The sequence below is a fragment of the Pristiophorus japonicus genome, chromosome 5, assembly GCF_044704955.1.
Source record: "Pristiophorus japonicus isolate sPriJap1 chromosome 5, sPriJap1.hap1, whole genome shotgun sequence".
Lineage (NCBI taxonomy): Eukaryota > Metazoa > Chordata > Chondrichthyes > Pristiophoridae > Pristiophorus > Pristiophorus japonicus.
Window position 1 is genome coordinate 306,180,499 of NC_091981.1, and position 24,937 is coordinate 306,205,435.

Consider the following 24,937-nt stretch of genomic DNA (forward strand, 5'->3'; position numbering starts at 1 on the left):
GAATGGTGGAGCACTGACACACTGCACACCTTCTGTCCATGGAATGGTGGAGTGAGCACTGACACACTGCACACCTTCTTTCCATGGAATGGTGGATTGAGCACTGACACACTCCACACCTTCTGTCCATGGAATGGTGGAGTGAGTACTGACACACAGAAGACCTTCTGTCCATGGAATGGTGGAGCACTGACACACTGTACACCTTCTGTCCGTGGAATGGTGGAGCGAGCACTGACACACTGCACACCTTCTGTCCGTGGAATGGTGGAGCGAGCACTGACACATTGCACACCTTCTGTCCGTGGAATGGTGGAGCACTGACACACTGCACACCTTCTGTCCGTGGAATGGTGGAGCACTGACACACTGTCTGTCCGTGGAATGGTGGAGCGAGCACTGACAGACTGCACACCTTCTGTCCGTGGAATGGTGGTGCACTGACACACTGCACACCTTCTGTCCGTGGAATGGTGGAGCACTGACACACTGCACACCTTCTGTCCGTGGAATCGTGGAGCACTGACACACTGCACACCTTCTGTCCGTGGAATGGTGGAGCGAGCACTGACACACTGCGCACCTTCTGTCCGTGGAATGGTGGAGTGAGCACTGACACACTGCAAACCTTCTGTCCGTGGAATGGTAGAGCACTGACACACTGCACACCTTCTGTCCATGGAATGGTGGAGCACTGACACACTGCACACCTTCCGTCCGTGGAATGGTGGAGCACTGACACACTGCACACCTTCTGTCCGTGGAATGGGGGAGTGAACACTGACACACTGCACACCTTCTGTCCGGGGAATGGTGGAGTGAGCACTGACACACTGCACACCTTCTGTCCATGGAATGGTGGAGTGAGCACGAACACACTGCACAGCTTCTGTCTGTGGAATGGTGGAGTGAGCACTGACACACTGCACACTTTCTGTCTGTGGAATGGTGGAGCACTGACACACTGCACACCTTCTGTCCATGGAATGGTGGAGTGAGCACTGACACATTGCACACCTTCTTTCCATGGAATGGTGGAGTGAGCACTGACACACTGCACACCTTCTGTCCATGGAATGGAGGAGCACTGACACACTGCACACCTTCCGTCCGTGGAATGGTGGAGCGAGCACTGACACACTGCACACCTTCTGTCGGTGGAATGGTGGAGCGAGCACTTACACACTGCACACCTTCTGTCCGTGGAATGGTGGAACACTGACACACTGCAGACCTTCTGTCCGTGGAATGGTGGAGCACTGACACACTGCACACCTTCTGTCCGTGGAATGGTGGAGCTAGCACTGACACACTGCACACCTTCTGTCCGTGGAATGGTGGAGCACTGACACACTGCACACCTTCTGTCCATGCAATGGTTGAGCGAGCACTGACACACTGCACACCTTCTGTCCGTGGAATGGTGGAGTGAGCACTGACACACTGCACACCTTCTGTCCGTGGAATGGTGGAGTGAGCACTGACACACTGTACACCTTCTGTCCGTGGAATGGTGGAGCACTGACACACTGAACACCTTCTGTCCATGGAATGGTGGAGCACTGACACACTGCACACCTTCTGTCCGTGGAATGGTGGAGCACTGACACACTGCACACCTTCTGTCCGTGGAATGGTGGAGCACTGACACACTGCACACCTTCTCTCCGTGGAATGGTGGAGCGAGCACTGACACACTGCACACCTTCTGTCCGTGGAATGGTGGAGCGAGCACTGACACACTGCACAGCTTCTGTCTGTGGAATGGTGGAGTGAGCACTGACACACTGCACACTTTCTGTCCGTGGAATGGTGGAGCACTGACACACTGCACACCTTCTGTGCATGGAATGGTGGAGTGAGCACTGACACACTGCACACCTTCTGTCCATGGAATGGTGGAGCACTGACACACTGCACACCTTCTGTCCGTGGAATGGTGGAGCGAGCACTGACACACTGCACACCTTCTGTCCGTGGAATGGTGGAGCAAGCACTTACACACTGCACACCTTCTGTCCGTGGAATGGTGGAGCACTGACACACTGCACATCTTCTGTCCGTGGAATGGTGGAGCACTGACACACTGCACACCTTCTGTCCGTGGAATGGTGGAGCGAGCACTGACACACTGCACACCTTCTGTCCGTGGAATGGTGGAGCACTGACACACTGCACACCTTCTGTCCATGGAATGGTGGAGCGAGCACTGACACACTGCACACCTTCTGTTCCTGGAATGTTGGAGCACTGACACACTGCACACCTTCTGTCCATGGAATGGTGGAGCACTGACACACTGCACACCTTCTGTTCCTGGAATGTTGGAGCACTGACACACTGCACACCTTCTGTCCGTGGAATGGTGGAGCACTGACACACAAACAGCTTCTGTCCATGGAATGGTGGAGCACTGACACACTGCACACCTTCTGTCCGTGGAATGGGGGAGTGAGCACTGACACACTGCACACCTTCTGTTCGTGGAATGGTGGAGTGAGCAGGAACACACTGCACACCTTCTGTCTGTGGAATGGTGGAGTGAGCAATGACACACTGCACACCTTCTGTCCGTGGAATGGTGGAGCACTGACACACTGCACACCTTCTGTCCGTGGAATGGTGGAGTGAGCACTGACACACTGCACACCTTCTGTCCATGGAATGGTGGAGTGAGTACTGACACACAGAAGACCTTCTGTCCATGGAATGGTGGAGCACTGACACACTGTACACCTTGTGTCCGTGGAATGGTGGAGCGAGCACTGACACACTGCACACCTTCTGTCCGTGGAATGGTGGAGCGAGCACTGACACACTGCACACCTTCTGTCCGTGGAATGGTGGAGCACTGACACACTGCACACCTTCTGTCCATGGAATGGTGGAGCACTGACACACTGTCTGTCCGTGGAATGGTGGAGCGAGCACTGACACACTGCACACCTTCTGTCCGTGGAATGGTGGTGCACTGACACACTGCACACCTTCTGTCCGTGGAATGGTGGAGCACTGACACACTGCACACCTTCTGTCCGTGGAATCGTGGAGCACTGACACACTGCACCCCTTCTGTCCGTGGAATGGTGGAGCGAGCACTGACACACTGCACACCTTCTGTCCGTGGAATGGTGGAGTGAGCACTGACACACTGCAAACCTTCTGTCCGTGGAATGGTAGAGCACTGACACACTGCACACCTTCTGTCCATGGAATGGTGGAGCACTGACACACTGCACACCTTCTGTCCGTGGAATGGTGGAGCACTGACACACTGCACACCTTCTGTCCGTGGAATGGGGGAGTGAACACTGACACACTGCACACCTTCTGTCCGTGGAATGGTGGAGTGAGCACGAACACACTGCACAGCTTCTGTCTGTGGAATGGTGGAGTGAGCACTGACACACTGGACACTTTCTGTCCGTGGAATGGTGGAGCACTGACACACTGCACACCTTCTGTCCATGGAATGGTGGAGTGAGCACTGACACACTGCACACCTTCTTTCCATGGAATGGTGGAGTGAGCACTGACACACTGCACACCTTCTGTCCATGGAATGGTGGAGCACTGACACACTGCACACCTTCTGTCCGTGGAATGGTGGAGCGAGCACTGACACACTGCACACCTTCTGTCGGTGGAATGGTGGAGCGAGCACTTACACACTGCACACCTTCTGTCCGTGGAATGGTGGAGCACTGACACACTGCACACCTTCTGTCCGTGGAATGGTGGAGCACTGACACACTGCACACCTTCTGTCCGTGGAATGGTGGAGCGAGCACTGACACACTGCACACCTTCTGTCCGTGGAATGGTGGAGCACTGACACACTGCACACCTTCTGTCCATGCAATGGTTGAGCGAGCACTGACACACTGCACACCTTCTGTCCGTGGAATGGTGGAGTTAGCACTGACACACTGCACACCTTCTGTCCGTGGAATGTTGGAGTGAGCACTGACACACTGCACACCTTCTGTCCGTGGAATGGTGGAGCACTGACACACTGCACACCTTCTGTCCATGGAATGGTGGAGCACTGACACACTGCACACCTTCTCTCCGTGGAATGGTGGAGCGAGCACTGACACACTGCACACCTTCTGTTCCTGGAATGGTGGAGTGAGCACTGACACACTGCACACCTTCTGTCCGTGGAATGATGGAGTGAGCACTGACACACTGCACACCTTCTGTCCGTGGAATGGTGGAGCGATAACTGACACACTGCACACCTTCTGTCCGCGGAATGGTGGAGCACTGACACACTGCACACCTTCTCTCCGTGGAATGGTGGAGCGAGCACTGACACACTGCACACATTCTGTTCCTGGAATGGTGGAGCACTGACACACTGCACACCTTCTGTCCGTGGAATGGTGGAGCACTGACACACTGCACACCTTCTGTCCATGGAATGGTGGAGCACTGACACACTGCACACCTTCTGTCCGTGGAATGGGGGAGTGAGCACAAACACACTGCACACCTTCTGTCCATGGAATGGTGGAGCACTGACACACTGCACACCTTCTGTCTGTGGAATGGTGGAGTGAGCAATGACACACTGCACACCTTCTGTCCGTGGAATGGTGGAGCACTGACACACTGCACACCTTCTGTCCGTGGAATGGTGGAGTGAGCAATGACACACTGCACACCTTCTGTCCATGGAATGGTGGAGTGAGTACTGACACACAGAAGACCTTCTGTCCATGGAATGGTGGTGCACTGACACACTGTAGACCTTCTGTCCGTGGAATGGTGGAGTGAGCACTGACACACTGCACACCTTCTGTCCGTGGAATGGTGGAGCACTGACACACTGTCTGTCCGTGGAATGGTGGAGCGAGCACTGACACACTGCACACCTTCTGTCCGTGGAAAGGTGGAGTGAGCACTGACACACTGCACACCTTCTGTCCGTGGAATGGTGGAGCACTGACACACTGCAAACCTTCTGTCCGTGGAATGGTGGAGCACTGACACACTGCACACCTTCTGTCCGTGGAATGGTGGAGTGAGCACTGACAAACTGCACACTTTCTGTCCGTGGAATGGTGGAGCACTGACACACTGCACACCTTCTGTCCATGGAATGGTGGAGTGAGCACTGACACACTGCACACCTTCTTTCCACGGAATGGTGGATTGAGCACTGACACACTGCACACTTTCTGTCCATGGAATGGTGGAGCACTGACACACTGCACACCTTTTGTCCGTGGAATGGTGGAGTGAGCACTGACACACTGCACACCTTCTGTTCATGGAATGGTGGAGTGAGCACGAACACACTGCACAGCTTCTGTCTGTGGAATGGTGGAGTGAGCACTGACAAACTGCACACTTTCTGTCCGTGGAATGGTGGAGCACTGACACACTGCACACCTTCTGTCCGTGGAATGGTGGAGCGAGCAGTGACACACTGCACACCTTCTGTCGGTGGAATGGTGGAGCGAGCACTTACACACTGCACACCTTCTGTCCGTGGAATGGTGGATTGAGCACTGACACACTGCACACCTTCTGTCCGTGGAATGGTGGAGCACTGACACACTGCACACCTTCTGTCCATGCAATGGTTGAGCGAGCACTGACACACTGCACACCTTCTGTCCGTGGAATGGTGGAGTGAGCACTGACACACTGCACACCTTCTGTCCGTGGAATGGTGGAGTGAGCACTGACACACTGCACACCTTCTGTCCGTGGAATGGTGGAGCACTGACACACTGCACACCTTCTGTCAGTGGAATGGGGGAGTGAGCACTGACACACTGCACACCTTCTGTCCGTGGAATGGTGGAGCACTGACACACTGCACACCTTCTCTACGTGGAATGGTGGAGCGAGCACTGACACACTGCACACCTTCTGTTCCTGGAATGGTGGAGCACTGACACACTGCACACCTTCTGTCCGTGGAATGGTGGAGCACTGACACTCAAACACCTTCTGTCCATGGAATGGTGGAGCACTGACACACTGCACACCTTCTGTCTGTGGAATGGTGGAGTGAGCACTGACACACTGCACACTTTCTGTCCGTGGAATGGTGGAGCACTGACACACTGCACACCTTCTGTCCATGGAATGGTGGAGTGAGCACTGACACACTGCACACCTTCTTTCCATGGAATGGTGCAGTGAGCACTGACACACTGCACACCTTCTGTCCATGGAATGGTGGAGCACTGACACACTGCACACCTTCTGTCCGTGGAATGGTGGAGCGAGCACTGACACACTGCACACCTTCTGTCGGTGGAATGGTGGAGCGAGCACTTACACACTGCACACCTTCTGTCCGTGGAATGGTGGAGCACTGACACACTGCACACCTTCTGTCCGTGGAATGGTGGAGCACTGACACACTGCACACCTTCTGTCCGTGGAATGGTGGAGTGAGCACTGACACACTGCACACCTTCTGTCCGTGGAATGGTTGAGCGAACACTGACACACTGCACACCTTCTGTCCGTGGAATGGTGGAGTGAGCACTGACACACTGCACACCTTCTGTCCGTGGAATGGTGGAGTGAGCACTGACACACTGCACACCTTCTGTCCGTGGAATGGTGGAGCGATCACTGACACACTGCACACCTTCTGTCCGTGGAATGGTGGAGCACTGACACACTGCACACCTTCTCTCCGTGGAATGGTGGAGCGAGCACTGACACACTGCACACCTTCTGTCCGTGGAATGGTGGAGCACTGACACACTGCACACCTTCTGTCCGTGGAATGGTGGAGCACTGACACACAGCACACCTTCTGTCCGTGGAATGGTGGAGCACTGACACACTGCACACCTTCTGTCCGTGGAATGGTGGAGTGAGCACGAACACACTGCACACCTTCTGTCTGTGGAATGGTGGAGTGAGCACTGACACACTGCACACCTTCTGTCGGTGGAATGGTGGAGAGCTAACACACTGCACACCTTCTGTCCATGGAATGGTGGAGTGAGCACTGACACACTGCACACCTTCTGTCCGTGGAATGGTGGAGCACTGACAAACTGCACACCTTCTGTCCGTGGTATGGTGGAGCGAGCACTGACACACTGCACACCTTCTGTCCGTGGAATGGTGGAGTGAGCACTGACACACTGCACACTTTCTGTCCGTGGAATGGTGGAGCACTGACAAACTGCATACCTTCTGTCGTGGAATGGTGGAGCGAGCACTGACACACTGCACACCTTCTGTCCGCGGAATGGTGGAGTGAGCACTGACACACTGCATACCTTCTATCAGTGGAATGTTGCAGCGAGCACGAACACACTGCACACCTTCTGTCTGTCGAATGGTGGAGTGAGCACTGACACACTGCACACCTTTTGTCCGTGGAATGGTGGAGTGAGCACTGACACACTGCACACCTTCTGTCCGTGGAATGGTGGAGTGAATACTGACACACTTCACACCTCCTGTCCGTGGAATGGTGGAGCACTGACTCACTGCACACCTTCTGTCCATGGAATGGTGGAGCACTGACACACCGCACACCTTCTGTCCGTGGAATGGTGGAGTGAGCACTGACACACTGCACACCTTCTGTCCGTTGAATGGTGGAGCACTGACACACTACACACCTTCTGTCCGTGGAATGGTGGAGTGAGCACTGACACACTGCACACCTTCTGTCCATGGAATGGTGGAGTGAGTACTGACACACAGAAGACCTTCTGTCCATGGAATGGTGGAGCACTGACACACTGTGCACCTTCTGTCCGTGGAATGGTGGAGTGAGCACTGACACACTGCACACCTTCTGTCCGTGGAATGGTGGAGTGAGCACTGACACACTGTACACCTTCTGTCCGTGGAATGGTGGAGCACTGACACACTGCACACCTTCTGTCCATGGAATGGTGGAGCACTGACACACTGCACACCTTCTGTCCGTAGAATGGTGGAGCACTGACACACTGCACACCTTCTGTCCGTGGAATGGTGGAGCACTGACACACTGCACACCTTCTCTCCGTGTAATGGTGGAGCGAGCACTGACACACTGCACACCTTCTGTCCGTGGAATGGTTGAGCGAGCACTGACACACTGCACAGCTTCTGTCTGTGGAATGGTGGAGTGAGCACTGGCACACTGCACACTTTCTGTCCGTGGAATGGTGGAGCACTGACACACTGCACACCTTCTGTGCATGGAATGGTGGAGTGAGCACTGACACACTGCACACCTTCTGTCCATGGAATGGTGGAGCACTGACACACTGCACACCTTCTGTCCGTGGAATGGTGGAGCGAGCACTGACACACTGCACATCTTCTGTCCGTGGAATGGTGGAGCAAGCACTTAAACACTGCACACCTTCTGTCCGTGGAATGGTGGAGCACTGACACACTGCACACCTTCTGTCCGTGGAATGGTGGAGCACTGACACACTGCACAACTTCTGTCCGTGGAATGGTGGAGCGAGCACTGACACACTGCACACCTTCTGTCCGTGGAATGGTGGAGCACTGACACACTGCACACCTTCTGTCCATGGAATGGTGGAGCGAGCACTGACACACTGCACACCTTCTGTTCCTGGAATGTTGGAGCACTGACACACTGCACACCTTCTGTCCATGGAATGGTGGAGCACTGACACACTGCACACCTTCTGTTCCTGGAATGTTGGAGCACTGACACACTGCACACCTTCTGTCCGTGGAATGGTGGAGCACTGACACACAAACAGCTTCTGTCCATGGAATGGTGGAGCACTGACACACTGCACACCTTCTGTCCGTGGAATGGGGGAGTGAGCACTGACACACTGCACACCTTCTGTTCGTGGAATGGTGGAGTGAGCACGAACACACTGCACACCTTCTGTCTGTGGAATGGTGGAGTGAGCAATGACACACTGCACACCTTCTGTCCGTGGAATGGTGGAGCACTGACACACTGCACACCTTCTGTCCGTGGAATGGTGGAGTGAGCACTGACACACTGCACACCTTCTGTCCATGGAATGGTGGAGTGAGTACTGACACACAGAAGACCTTCTGTCCATGGAATGGTGGAGCACTGACACACTGTACACCTTCTGTCCGTGGAATGGTGGAGCGAGCACTGACACACTGCACACCTTCTGTCCGTGGAATGGTGGAGCGAGCACTGACACACTGCACACCTTCTGTCCGTGGAATGGTGGAGCACTGACACACTGCACACCTTCTGTCCGTGGAATGGTGGAGCACTGACACACTGTCTGTCCGTGGAATGGTGGAGCGAGCACTGACACACTGCACACCTTCTGTCCGTGGAATGGTGGTGCACTGACACACTGCACACCTTCTGTCCGTGGAATGGTGGAGCACTGGCACACTGCACACCTTCTGTCCGTGGAATCGTGGAGCACTGACACACTGCACCCCTTCTGTCCGTGGAATGGTGGAGCGAGCACTGACACACTGCACACCTTCTGTCCGTGGAATGGTGGAGTGAGCACTGACACACTGCAAACCTTCTGTCCGTGGAATGGTAGAGCACTGACACACTGCACACGTTCTGTCCATGGAATGGTGGAGCACTGACACACTGCACACCTTCTGTCCGTGGAATGGTGGAGCACTGACACACTGCACACCTTCTGTCCGTGGAATGGGGGAGTGAACACTGACACACTGCACACCTTCTGTCCATGGAATGGTGGAGTGAGCACTGACACACTGCACACCTTCTGTCCATGAAATGGTGGAGTGAGCAAGAACACACTGCACAGCTTCTGTCTGTGGAATGGTGGAGTGAGCACTGACACACTGCACACTTTCTGTCCGTGGAATGGTGGAGCACTGACACACTGCACACCTTCTGTCCATGGAATGGTGGAGTGAGCACTGACACACTGCACACCTTCTTTCCATGGAATGGTGGAGTGAGCACTGACACACTGCACACCTTCTGTCCATGGAATGGTGGAGCACTGACACACTGCACACCTTCTGTCCGTGGAATGGTGGAGCGAGCACTGACACACTGCACACCTTCTGTCGGTGGAATGGTGGAGCGAGCACTTACACACTGCACACCTTCTGTCCGTGGAATGGTGGAGCACTGACACACTGCACACCTTCTGTCCGTGGAATGGTGGAGCACTGACACACTGCACACCTTCTGTCCATGGAATGGTGGAGCACTGACACACTGCACACCTTCTGTCCGTGGAATGGTGGAGCGAGCACTGACACACTGCACACCTTCTGTCGGTGGAATGGTGGAGCGAGCACTGACACACTGCACACCTTCTGTCCGTGGAATGGTGGAGCACTGACACACTGCACACCTTCTGTCCATGCAATCGTTGAGCGAGCACTGACACACTGCACACCTTCTGTCCCTGGAATGGTGGAGTGAGCACTGACACACTGCACACCTTCTGTCCGTGGAATGTTGGAGTGAGCACTGACACACTGCACACCTTCTGTCCGTGGAATGGTGGAGCACTGACACACTGCACACCTTCTGTCCGTGGAATGGTGGAGCACTGACACACTGCACACCTTCTGTCCATGGAATGGTGGAGCACTGACACACTGCACACCTTCTGTCCGTGGAATGGTGGAGCACTGGCACACTGCACACCTTCTGTCCGTGGAATGGTGGAGCACTGACACACTGCACACCTTCTGTCCGTGGAATGGTGGAGCGAGCACTGACACACTGCACAGCTTCTGTCTGTGGAATGGTGGAGTGAGCATTGACACACTGCACACTTTCTGTCCGTGGAATGGTGGAGCACTGACACACTGCACACCTTCTGTGCATGGAATGGTGGAGTGAGCACTGACACACTACACACCTTCTTTCCATGGAATGGTGGAGTGAGCACTGACACACTGCACACCTTCTGTCCATGGAATGGTGGAGCACTGACACACTGCACACCTTCTGTCCGTGGAATGGTGGAGCGAGCACTGACACACTGCACACCTTCTGTCCGTGGAATGGTGGAGTGAGCACTGACACACCTTCTGTCCGTGGAATGGTGGAGCACTGACACACTGCACACCTCCTGTCCGTGGAATGGTGGAGCGATCATTGACAACTGCACACCTTCTGTCCGTGGAATGGTGGAGCGAGCACTGACACACTGCACACCTGCTGTCCGTGGAATGGTGGAGTGAGCACTGATACACTGCACACATTCTGTCCATGGAATGGTGGAGTGAGCACTGACACACTGCACACCTTCTCTCCGTGGAATGATGGAGCGAGCACTGACACACTGCACACCTTCTATTCCTGGAATGGTGGAGTGAGCACTGACACACTGCACACCTTCTGTCCGTGGAATGATGGAGTGAGCACTGACACACTGCACACCTTCTGTCCGTGGAATGGTGGAGCGATCACTGACACACTGCACACCTTCTGTCCGTGGAATGGTGGAGCACTGACACACTGCACACCTTCTCTCCGTGGAATGGTGGAGCGAGCACTGACACACTGCACACCTTCTGTTCCTGGAATGGTGGAGCACTGACACACTGCACACCTTCTGTCCGTGGAATGGTGGAGCACTGACACACTGCACACCTTCTGTCCATGGAATGGTGGAGCACTGACACACTGCACACCTTCTGTCCGTGGAATGGGGGAGTGAGCACAAACACACTGCACACCTTCTGTCCATGGAATGGTGGAGCACTGACACACTGCACACCTTCTGTCTGTGGAATGGTGGAGTGAGCAATGACACACTGCACACCTTCTGTCCGTGGAATGGTGGAGCACTGACACACTGCACACCTTCTGTCCGTGGAATGGTGGAGTGAGCAATGACACACTGCACTCCTTCTGTCCATGGAATGGTGGAGTGAGTACTGACACACAGAAGACCTTCTGTCCATGGAATGGTGGTGCACTGACACACTGTAGACCTTCTGTCCGTGGAATGGTGGAGCGAGCACTGACACACTGCACACCTTCTGTCCGTGGAATGGTGGAGCGAGCACTGACACACTGCACACCTTCTGTCCGTGGAATGGTGGAGCACTGACACAGTCTGTCCGTGGAATGGTGGTGCGAGCACTGACACACTGCACACCTTCTGTCCGTGGAATGGTGGAGTGAGCACTGACACACTGCACACCTTCTGTCCGTGGAATGGTGGAGCACTGACACACTGCAAACCTTCTGTCCGTGGAATGGTGGAGCACTGACACACTGCACACCTTCTGTCCGTGGAATGGTGGAGTGAGCACTGACAAACTGCACACTTTCTGTCCGTGGAATGGAGGAGCACTGACACACTGCACACCTTCTGTCCATGGAATGGTGGAGTGAGCACTGACACACTGCAGACCTTCTTTCCATGGAATGGTGGATTGAGCACTGACACACTGCACACCTTCTGTCCATGGAATGGTGGAGCACTGACACACTGCACACCTTTTGTCCGTGGAATGGTGGAGTGAGCACTGACACACTGCACACCTTCTGTTCATGGAATGGTGGAGTGAGCACGAACACACTGCACAGCTTCTGTCTGTGGAATGGTGGAGTGAGCACTGACAAACTGCACACTTTCTGTCCGTGGAATGGTGGAGCACTGACACACTGCACACCTTCTGTCCGTGGAATGGTGGAGCGAGCAGTGACACACTGCACACCTTCTGTCGGTGGAATGGTGGAGCGAGCACTTACACACTGCACACCTTCTGTCCGTGGAATGGTGGATTGAGCACTGACACACTGCACACCTTCTGTCCGTGGAATGGTGGAGCACTGACACACTGCACACCTTCTGTCCATGCAATGGTTGAGCGAGCACTGACACACTGCACACCTTCTGTCCGTGGAATGGTGGAGTGAGCACTGACACACTGCACATCTTCTGTCCGTGGAATGGTGGAGTGAGCACTGACACACTGCACACATTCTGTCCGTGGAATGGTGGAGCACTGACACACTGCACACCTTCTGTCCGTGGAATGGGGGAGTGAGCACTGACACACTGCACACCTTCTGTCCGTGGAATGGTGGAGCACTGACACACTGCACACCTTCTGTCCATGGAATGGTGGAGTGAGCACTGACACACTGCATACCTTCTGTCCGTGGAATGGTGGAGTGAGCACTGACACACTGCACACCTTCTGTCCGTGGAATGGTGGAGCGATCACTGACACACTGCAAACCTTCTGTCCGTGGAATGGTGGAGCACTGACACACTGCACACCTTCTCTCCGTGGAATGGTGGAGCGAGCACTGACACACTGCACACCTTCTGTTCCTGGAATGGTGGATTACTGACACACTGCACACCTTCTGTCCGTGGAATGGTGGAGCACTGACACACAAACACCTTCTGTCCATGGAATGGTGGAGCACTGACACACTGCACACCTTCTGTCTGTGGAATGGTGGAGTGAGCACTGACACACTGCACACTTTCTGTCCGTGGAATGGTGGAGCACTGACACACTGCACACCTTCTGTCCATGGAATGGTGGAGTGAGCACTGACACACTGCACACCTTCTTTCCATGGAATGGTGCAGTGAGCACTGACACACTGCACACCTTCTGTCCATGGAATGGTGGAGCACTGACACAATGCACACCTTCTGTCCGTGGAATGGTGGAGCGAGCACTGACACACTGCACACCTTCTGTCGGTGGAATGGTGGAGCGAGCACTTACACACTGCACACCTTCTGTCCGTGGAATCGTGGAGCACTGACACACTGCACACCTTCTGTCCGTGGAATGGTGGAGCACTGACACACTGCACACCTTCTGTCCATGCAATGGTTGAGCGAACACTGACACACTGCACACCTTCTGTCCGTGGAAAGGTGGAGTGAGCACTGACACACTGCACACCTTCTGTCCGTGGAATGGTGGAGTGAGCACTGACACACTGCACACCTTCTGTCCGTGGAATGGTGGAGCGATCACTGACACACTGCACACCTTCTGTCCGTGGAATGGTGGAGCACTGACACACTGCACACCTTCTCTCCGTGGAATGGTGGAGCGAGCACTGACACACTGCACACCTTCTGTCCGTGGAATGGTGGAGCACTGACACACTGCACACCTTCTGTCCGTGGAATCGTGGAGCACTGACACACAGCACACCTTCTGTCCGTGGAATGGTGGAGCACTGACACACTGCACACCTTCTGTCCGTGGAATGGTGGAGTGAGCACGAACACACTGCACACCTTCTGTCTGTGGAATGGTGGAGTGAGCACTGACACACTGCACACCTTCTGTCCGTGGAATGGTGGAGAGCTGACACACTGCATACCTTCTGTCCATGGAATGGTGGAGTGAGCACTGACACACTGCACACCTTCTGTCCGTGGAATGGTGGAGCACTGACAAACTGCACACCTTCTGTCCGTGGTATGGTGGAGCGAGCACTGACACACTGCACACCTTCTGTCCGTGGAATGGTGGAGTGAGCACTGACACACTGCACACTTTCTGTCCGTGGAATGGTGGAGCACTGACAAACTGCATACCTTCTGTCGTGGAATGGTGGAGCGAGCACTGACACACTGCACACCTTCTGTCCGCGGAATGGTGGAGTGAGCACTGACACACTGCATACCTTCTATCCGTGGAATGTTGCAGCGAGCACGAACACACTGCACACCTTCTGTCTGTCGAATGGTGGAGTGAGCACTGACACACTGCACACCTTTTGTCCGTGGAATGGTGGAGTGAGCACTGACACACTGCACACCTTCTGTCCGTGGAATGGTGGAGTGAATACTGACACACTTCACACCTTCTGTCCGTGGAATGGTGGAGCACTGACACACTGCACACCTTCTGTCCATGGAATGGTGGAGCACTGACACACTGCACACCTTCTGTCCGTGGAATGGTGGAGTGAGCACTGACACACTGCACAGCTTCTGTCCATGGAATGGTGGAGTGAGTACTGACACACAGAAGACCTTCTGTCCATGGAATGGTGGAGCACTGACACACTGTGCACCTTCTGTCCGTGGAATGGTGGAGCGAGCACTGACACACTGCACACCTTCTGTCCGTGGAATGGTGGAGCGAGCACTTACACACTGCACACCTTCTGTCCCTCGAATGGTGGTGCACTGACACACTGCACACCTTCTGTCCGTGGAATGGTGGTGCACTGACACACTGCACACCTTCTGTCCCTGGAATGGTGGTGCACTGACACACTGCACACCTTCTGTCCATGGAATGGTGGAGCACTGACACACTGCACACCTTCTGTCCGTGGAATCGTGGAGCATTGACACACTGTCTGTCCGTGGAATGGTGGAGCGAGCACTGACACACTTCACACCTTCTGTCCGTGGAATGGTGGTGCACTGACACACTGCACACCTTCTGTCCGTGGAATGGTGGAGCACTGACACACAGCACACCTTCTTTCCGTGGAATGGTGGAGCGAGCACTGACACACTGCACACCTTCTGTCCGTGGAATGGTGGAGTGAGCACTGACACACTGCACACCTACTGTCCGTGGAATGGTCGAGCACTGACACACTGCACACCTTCTGTCCATGGAATGGTGGAGCACTGACACACTGCACACCTTCTGTCCGTGGAATGGGGAGTGAGCACTGACACACTGCACACCTTCTGTCCGTGGAATGGTGGAGTGAGCACTGACACATTGCACACCTTCTGTCCATGGAATGGTGGAGTGAGCAAGCACACACTGCACAGCTTCTGTCTGTGGAAAGGTGGAGTGAGCACTGACACACTGCACACCTTCTGTCCATGGAATGGTGGAGTGAGCAAGCACACACTGCACACCTTCTGTCCGTGGAATGGTCGAGCACTGACACACTGCACACCTTCTGTCCATGGAATGGTGGAGCACTGACACACTGCACACCTTCTGTCCGTGGAATGGGGGAGTGAGCACTGACACACTGCACACCTTCTGTCCGTGGAATGGTGGAGTGAGCACTGACACATTGCACACCTTCTGTCCATGGAATGGTGGAGTGAGCAAGAACACACTGCACAGCTTCTGTCTGTGGATAGGTGGAGTGAGCACTGACACACTGCACACCTTCTGTCCATGGAATGGTGGAGTGAGCAAGCACACACTGCACACCTTCTGTCCGTGGAATGGTGGAGCGAGCACTTACACACTGCACACCTTCTGTCCATGGAATGGTGGAGCACTGACACACTGCACACCTTCTGTCCGTCGAATGGTGGAGCGAGCACTGACACACTGCACACCTTCTGTCCGTGGAATGGTGGAGCACTGACACACTGCAAACCTTCTGTCCGTGGCATGGTGGAGCACTGACTCACTGCACACCTTCTGTCCGTGGAATGGTGGAGTACTGACACACTGCACACCTTCTGTCCATGGAATGGTGGAGCGAGCACTGACACACTGCACACCTTCTGTCCGTGGAATGGTGGAGTGAGCACTGACACACTGCACACCTTCTGTCCGTGGAATGGTGGAGTGAGCAATGACACACTGCACACCTTCTGTTCGTGGAATGGTGGAGCGATCACTGACAGACTGCACACCTTCTGTCCGTGGAATGGTGGAGCACTGACCAACTATACACCTTCTCTCCGTGGAATGGTGGAGCGAGCACTGACACACTGCACACCTTCTGTTCCTGGAATGGTGGAGCACTGACACACTGCACACCTTCTGTCCGTGGAATGGTGGAGCACTGACACACTGCACACCTTCTGTCCGTGGAATGGTGGAGTGAGCACTGACACACTGCACACCTTCTGACCATGGAATGGCGGAGTGAGCACGAACACACTGCACAGCTTCTGTCTGTGGAATGGTGGAGTGAGCACTGACACACTGCACACTTTCTGTCCGTGGAATGGTGGAGCACTGACTCACTGCACACCTTCTGTCCGTGGAATGGTGGAGTACTGACACACTGCACACCTTCTGTCCATGGAATGGTGCAGCGAGCACGAACACACTGCACAGCTTCTGTCTGTGGAATGGTGGAGTGAGCACTGACACACTGCACACTTTCTGTCCGTGGAATGGTGGAGAACTGACACACTGCACACCTTCTGTCCATGGAATGGTGGAGTGAGCACTGACACACTGAACACCTTCTGTTCATGGAATGGTGGAGTGAGCAGTGACACACTGCACACCTTCTGTCCATGGAATGGTGGAGCACTGACACACTGCACACCTTCTGTCCGTGGAATGGTGGAGGGAGCACTGACACACTGCACACGTTCTGTCCGTGGAATGGTGGAGCACTGACACACTGCACACCTTCTGTCCGTGGAATGGTGAGTGATCACTGACACACTGCACACCTTCTGTCCGTGGAATGGTGGAGCGAGCACTGACAAACTGCACAACCTCTGTCCGTGGAATGGTGGAGTGAGCACTGACACACTGCACACCTTCTGTCTGTGGAATGGTGGAGTGAGCACTGACACACTGCAGAACTTCTGTCCGTGGAATGGTGGAATGAGCACGAACACACTGCACACCTTCTGTCTGTGGAATGGTGGAGTGAGCACTGACACACTGCACACCTTCTGTCCGTGGAATGGTGGAGTGAGCACTGACACACTACACACCTTCTGTCTGTGGAATGGTGGAGCGAGCACTGACACACTGCACAACTTCTGTCCGTGGAATGGTGGAGTGAGCACTGACACACTGCACACCTTATATCCGTGGAATGGTGGAGTGAGCACTGACACACTGCACACCTTCTGTCTGTGGAATGGTGGAATGAGCACGAACACACTGCACACCTTCTGTCTGTGGAATGGTGGAGTGAGCACTGACACACTGCACACCTTCTGTCCGTGGAATGGTGGAGTGAGCACTGACACACTGCACACCTTCTGTCTGTGGAATGGTGGAGCGAGCACTGACACACTGCACAACTTCTGTCCGTGGAATGGTGGAGTGAGCACTGACACACTGCACACCTTATATCCGTGGAATGGTGGAGTGAGCACTGACACACTGCACACCTTCTGTCCGTGGAATGGTGGAGTGAGCACTGACACACTGCACACCTTCTGTCTGTCGAATGGTGGAGTGAGCACTGACACACTGCACACCTTCTGTCCGTGGAATGGTGGAGCACTGACACACTGCACACCTTCTGTCCATGGAATGGTGGAGCACTGACACACTGCACAACTTCTGTCCGTGGAATGGTGGAGCACTGACACACTGCACACCTTCTGTCCATGGAATGGTGGAGCACTGACACACTGCACACCTTCTGTCCGTGGAATGGGGGAGTGAACACTGACACACTGCACACCTTCTGTCCGTGGAATGGTGGAGTGAGCACGAACACAGTGCACACCTTCTGTCTGTGGAATGGTGGAGTGAGCACTGACACACTGCACCCTTCTGTCCGTGGAATGGTGGAGCACTGACACACTGCACACCTTCTGTCCATGGAATGGTGGAGTGAGCACTGACACACTGCACACCTTCTGTCCGTGGAATGGTGGAGCACTGACACACTGCACACCTTCTGTCCGTGGAATGGTGGAGCACTGACACACTGCACACCTTCTGTCCGTGGAATGGTGGAGCACTGACACACTGCACACCTTCTGTCCATGGAATGGTGGAGCGAGCACTGAAACACTGCACACCTTCTGTCCGTGGAATGGTGGAGTGAGCACTGATACACTGCACAACTTCTGTCCGTGGAATGGTGGAGTGAGCACTGACACACTGCACACCTTCTGTCCGTGGAATGGTGGAGCGAGCACTGACACACTGCACACCTTCTGTCCGTGGAATGGTGGAGCACTGACATACTGCACACCTTCTCTCCGTGGAATGGTGGAGCGAGCACTGACACACTGCACACCTTGTGTTCCTGGAATGGTGGAGCACTGACACACTGCACACCTTCTGTCCTTGGAATGGTGGAGCACTGACACACTGCACACCTTCTGTCCATGGAATGGTGGAGCGAGCACTGACACTCTGCACACCTTCTGTCCGTGGAATGGTGGAGTGAGCACTGACACACTGCACACCTTCTGTCCATGGAATGGTGGAGCGAGCACTGACACACTGCACACCTTCTGTCCGTGGAATGGTGGAGTGAGCACTGACACACTGCACACCTTCTGTCCGTGGAATGGTGGAGTGAGCACTGACACACTGCACACCTTCTGTCTGTCGAATGGTGGAGTGAGCACTGACACACTGCACACCTTCTGTCCGTGGAATGGTGGAGCACTGACACACTGCACACCTTCTGTCCATGGAATGGTGGAGCACTGACACACTGCACAACTTCTGTCCGTGGAATGGTGGAGCACTGACACACTGCACACCTTCTGTCCATGGAATGGTGGAGCACTGACACACTGCACACCTTCTGTCCGTGGAATGGGGGAGTGAACACTGACACACTGCACACCTTCTGTCCGTGGAATGGTGGAGTGAGCACGAACACAGTGCACACCTTCTGTCTGTGGAATGGTGGAGTGAGCACTGACACACTGCACACCTTCTGTCCGTGGAATGGTGGAGCACTGACACACTGCACACCTTCTGTCCATGGAATGGTGGAGTGAGCACTGACACACTGCACACCTTCTGTCCGTGGAATGGTGGAGCACTGACACACTGCACACCTTCTGTCCGTGGAATGGTGGAGCACTGACACACTGCACACCTTCTGTCCGTGGAATGGTGGAGCACTGACACACTGCACACCTTCTGTCCATGGAATGGTGGAGCGAGCACTGAAACACTGCACACCTTCTGTCCGTGGAATGGTGGAGTGAGCACTGATACACTGCACAACGTCTGTCCGTGGAATGGTGGAGTGAGCACTGACACACTGCACACCTTCTGTCCGTGGAATGGTGGAGCGAGCACTGACACACTGCACACCTTCTGTCCGTGGAATGGTGGAGCACTGACATACTGCACACCTTCTCTCCGTGGAATGGTGGAGCGAGCACTGACACACTGCACACCTTGTGTTCCTGGAATGGTGGAGCACTGACACACTGCACACCTTCTGTCCTTGGAATGGTGGCGCACTGACACACTGCACACCTTCTGTCCATGGAATGGTGGAGCGAGCACTGACACTCTGCACACCTTCTGTCCGTGGAATGGTGGAGTGAGCACTGACACACTGCACACCTTCTGTCCATGGAATGGTGGAGCGAGCACTGACACACTGCACACCTTCTGTCCGTGGAATGGTGGAGTGAGCACTGACACACTGCACACCTTCTGTCCATGGAATGGTGGAGCGAGCACTGACACACTGCACACCTTCTGTCCGTGGAATGGTGGAGTGAGCACTGACACACTGCACACCTTCTGTCCGTGGAATGGTGGAGCGATCACTGACACACTGCACACATTCTGTCCGTGGAATGGTGGAGCACTGACACACTTTACACCTTCTCTCCATGGAATGGTGGAGCGAGCACTGACACACTGCACACCTTCTGTTCCTGGAATGGTGGAGCACTGACACACTGCACACCTTCTGTCCGTGGAATGGTGGAGTGAGCACTGACACACTGCACACCTTTTGTCTGTGGAATGGTGGAGTGAGCACTGACACACTGCACACCTTCTTTCCGTGGAATGGTGGAGTGAGCACTGACACAATGCACACCTTCTGTCCGTGGAATGGTGGAGTGAGCACTGACACACTGCACACCTTCAGTCCGTGGAATGGTGGAGTGAGCACGAACACACTGCACACCTTTTGTCTGTGGAATGGTGGAGTGAGCACTGACACACTGCACACCTTCTGTCCATGGAATGGTGGAGTGAGCACTGACACACTGCACATCTTCTGTCCGTGGAATGGTGGAGTGAGCACGAACACACTGCACACCTTTTGTCTGTGGAATGGTGGAGTGAGCACTGACACACTGCACACCTTCTGTCCGTGGAATGGTGGAGTGAGCACTGACACACTGCACACCTTCTTTCCGTGGAATGGTGGAGTGAGCACTGACACAATGCACACCTTCTGTCCGTGGAATGGTGGAGTGAGCACTGACACACTGCACACCTTCTGTCCGTGGAATGGTGGAGTGAGCACTGACACACTGCACACCTTCTGTCCGTGGAATTGTGGAGCACTGACACACTGCACACCTTCTGTCCGTGGAATCGTGGAGCACTGACACACTGCCCACGTTCTGTCCGTGGAATGGTGGAGCGAGCACTGACACACTGCAAACCTTCTTTCCATGGAATGGTGGAGAGAGCACTGACACACTGCACACCTTCTGTCCGTGGAATGGTGGAGCACTGACACACTGCACACCTTCTGTCCATGGAATGGTGGAGCACTGACACACTGCACACCTTCTGTCCGTGGAATGGTGGAGCACTGACACACTCCACACCTTCTGTCCGTGGAATGGGGGAGTGAACACTGACACACTGCACACCTTCTGTCCGTGGAATGGTGGAGTGAGCACGAACACACTGCACAGCTTCTGTCTGTGGAATGGTGGAGTGAGCACTGACACACTGCACACTTTCTGTCCGTGGAATGGTGGAGCACTGACACATGCACACCTTCTGTCCATGGAATGGAGGAGTGAGCACTGACACACTGCACACCTTCTTTCCATGGAATGGTGGAGTGAGCACTGACACACTGCACACCTTCTGTCCATGGAATGGGGGAGTGAGCACTGACACACTGCACACCTTCTGTCCGTGGAATGGTGGAGCGAGCACTGACACACTGCACACCTTCTGTCCGTGGAATGGTGGAGCGATCACTGACACACTGCACACCTTCTGTCCGTGGAATGGTGGAGCACTGACACACTGCACACCTTCTGTCCATGGAATGGTGGAGTGAGCACTGACACACTGCACACCTTCTGTCCGTGGAATGGTGGAGCGATCACTGACACACTGCACACCTTCTGTCCGTGGAATGGTGGAGCACTGACACACTGCACACCTTCTGTCCATGGAATGGTGGAGTGAGCACTGACACACTGCACACCTTCTGTCCGTGGAATGGTGGAGCAGTGACACACTGCACACCTTCTGTCCATGTAATGGTGGAGCACTGACACACTGCACACCTTCTGTCCGTGGAATGGAGGAGTGAGCACTGACACACTGCACACCTTCTGTCCATGGAATGGTGGAGCACTGACACACTGCACACCTTCTGTCCCTGGAATGGTGGAGTGATCACTGACACACTGTACAACTTCTGTCCGTGGAATGGTGCAGCGAGCACTGACACACTGCACAGCTTCTGTCTGTGGAATGGTGGAGTGAGCAATGACACACTGCACACCTTCTGTCCGTGGAATGGTGGAGTGAGCACTGACACACTGCACACCTTCTGTCCGTGGAATGGTGGAGCACTGACACACTGCACACCTTCTGTCTGTGGAATGGTGGAGCGAGCACTGACACACTGCACAACTTCTGTCCGTGGAATGTTGGAGTGAGCACTGACACACTGCACACCTTCTGTCTGTGGAATGGTGGAGTGAGCACTGACACACTGCACATCTTCTGTCCGTGGAATGGTGGAGTGAGCACGAACACACTGCACACCTTTTGTCTGTGGAATGGTGGAGTGAGCACTGACACACTGCACACCTTCTGTCCGTGGAATGGTGGAGTGAGCACTGACACACTGCACACCTTCTTTCCGTGGAATGGTGGAGTGAGCACTGACACAATGCACACCTTCTGTCCGTGGAATGGTGGAGTGAGCACTGACACACTGCACACCTTCTGTCCGTGGAATGGTGGAGTGAGCACTGACACACTGCACACCTTCTGTCCGTGGAATTGTGGAGCACTGACACACTGCACACCTTCTGTCCGTGGAATCGTGGAGCACTGACACACTGCCCACGTTCTGTCCGTGGAATGGTGGAGCGAGCACTGACACACTGCAAACCTTCTTTCCATGGAATGGTGGAGAGAGCACTGACACACTGCACACCTTCTGTCCGTGGAATGGTGGAGCACTGACACACTGCACACCTTCTGTCCATGGAATGGTGGAGCACTGACACACTGCACACCTTCTGTCCGTGGAATGGTGGAGCACTGACACACTCCACACCTTCTGTCCGTGGAATGGGGGAGTGAACACTGACACACTGCACACCTTCTGTCCGTGGAATGGTGGAGTGAGCACGAACACACTGCACAGCTTCTGTCTGTGGAATGGTGGAGTGAGCACTGACACACTGCACACTTTCTGTCCGTGGAATGGTGGAGCACTGACACATGCACACCTTCTGTCCATGGAATGGAGGAGTGAGCACTGACACACTGCACACCTTCTTTCCATGGAATGGTGGAGTGAGCACTGACACACTGCACACCTTCTGTCCATGGAATGGGGGAGTGAGCACTGACACACTGCACACCTTCTGTCCGTGGAATGGTGGAGCGAGCACTGACACACTGCACACCTTCTGTCCGTGGAATGGTGGAGTGAGCACTGACACACTGCACACCTTCTGTCCGTGGAATGGTGGAGCGATCACTGACACACTGCACACATTCTGTCCGTGGAATGGTGGAGCACTGACACACTGCACACCTTCTGTCCATGGAATGGTGGAGTGAGCACTGACACACTGCACACCTTCTGTCCGTGGAATGGTGGAGCGATCACTGACACACTGCACACCTTCTGTCCGTGGAATGGTGGAGCACTGACACACTGCACACCTTCTGTCCATGGAATGGTGGAGTGAGCACTGACACACTGCACACCTTCTGTCCGTGGAATGGTGGAGCAGTGACACACTGCACACCTTCTGTCCATGTAATGGTGGAGCACTGACACACTGCACACCTTCTGTCCGTGGAATGGAGGAGTGAGCACTGACACACTGCACACCTTCTGTCCATGGAATGGTGGAGCACTGACACACTGCACACCTTCTGTCCCTGGAATGGTGGAGTGATCACTGACACACTGTACAACTTCTGTCCGTGGAATGGTGCAGCGAGCACTGACACACTGCACAGCTTCTGTCTGTGGAATGGTGGAGTGAGCAATGACACACTGCACACCTTCTGTCCGTGGAATGGTGGAGTGAGCACTGACACACTGCACACCTTCTGTCCGTGGAATGGTGGAGCACTGACACACTGCACACCTTCTGTCTGTGGAATGGTGGAGCGAGCACTGACACACTGCACAACTTCTGTCCGTGGAATGTTGGAGTGAGCACTGACACACTGCACACCTTCTGTCTGTGGAATGGTGGAGTGAGCACTGACACACTGCACATCTTCTGTCCGTGGAATGGTGGAGCACTGACACACTGCACACCTTCTGTCCATGGAATGGTGGAGTGAGCACTGACACACTGTACACCTTCTGTCCGTGGAATGGTGGAGCACTGACACACTGCACACCTTCTGTCCATGGTATGGTGGAGCGAGCACTGACACAGTGCACACCTTCTGTCCGTGGAATGGTGGAGTAAGCACTTACACACTGCACACCTTCTGTCCGTGGAATGGTGGAGTAAGCACTGACACACTGCACACCTTCTGTCCGTGGAATGGTGGAGCGAGCACTGACACACTTTACCTTCTGTCTGTCGAATGGTGGAGTGAGCACTGACACACTGTACACCTTCTGTCCGTGGAATGGTGGAGCACTGACACACTGCACACCTTCTGTCCATGGAATGGTGGAGCACTGACACACTGCACATCTTCTGTCCGTGGAATGGGGGAGTGAGCACTGACACACTGCACACCTTCTGTCCAATGAATGGTGGAGTGAGCACTGACACACTGCACACCTTCTGTCCATGGAATGGTGGAGCACTGACACACTGCACACCTTCTGTCCGTGGAATGGTGGAGCGAGCACTGACACACTGCACACCTTCTGTCCGTGGAATGGTGGAGCAAGCACTTACACACTGCACACCTTCTG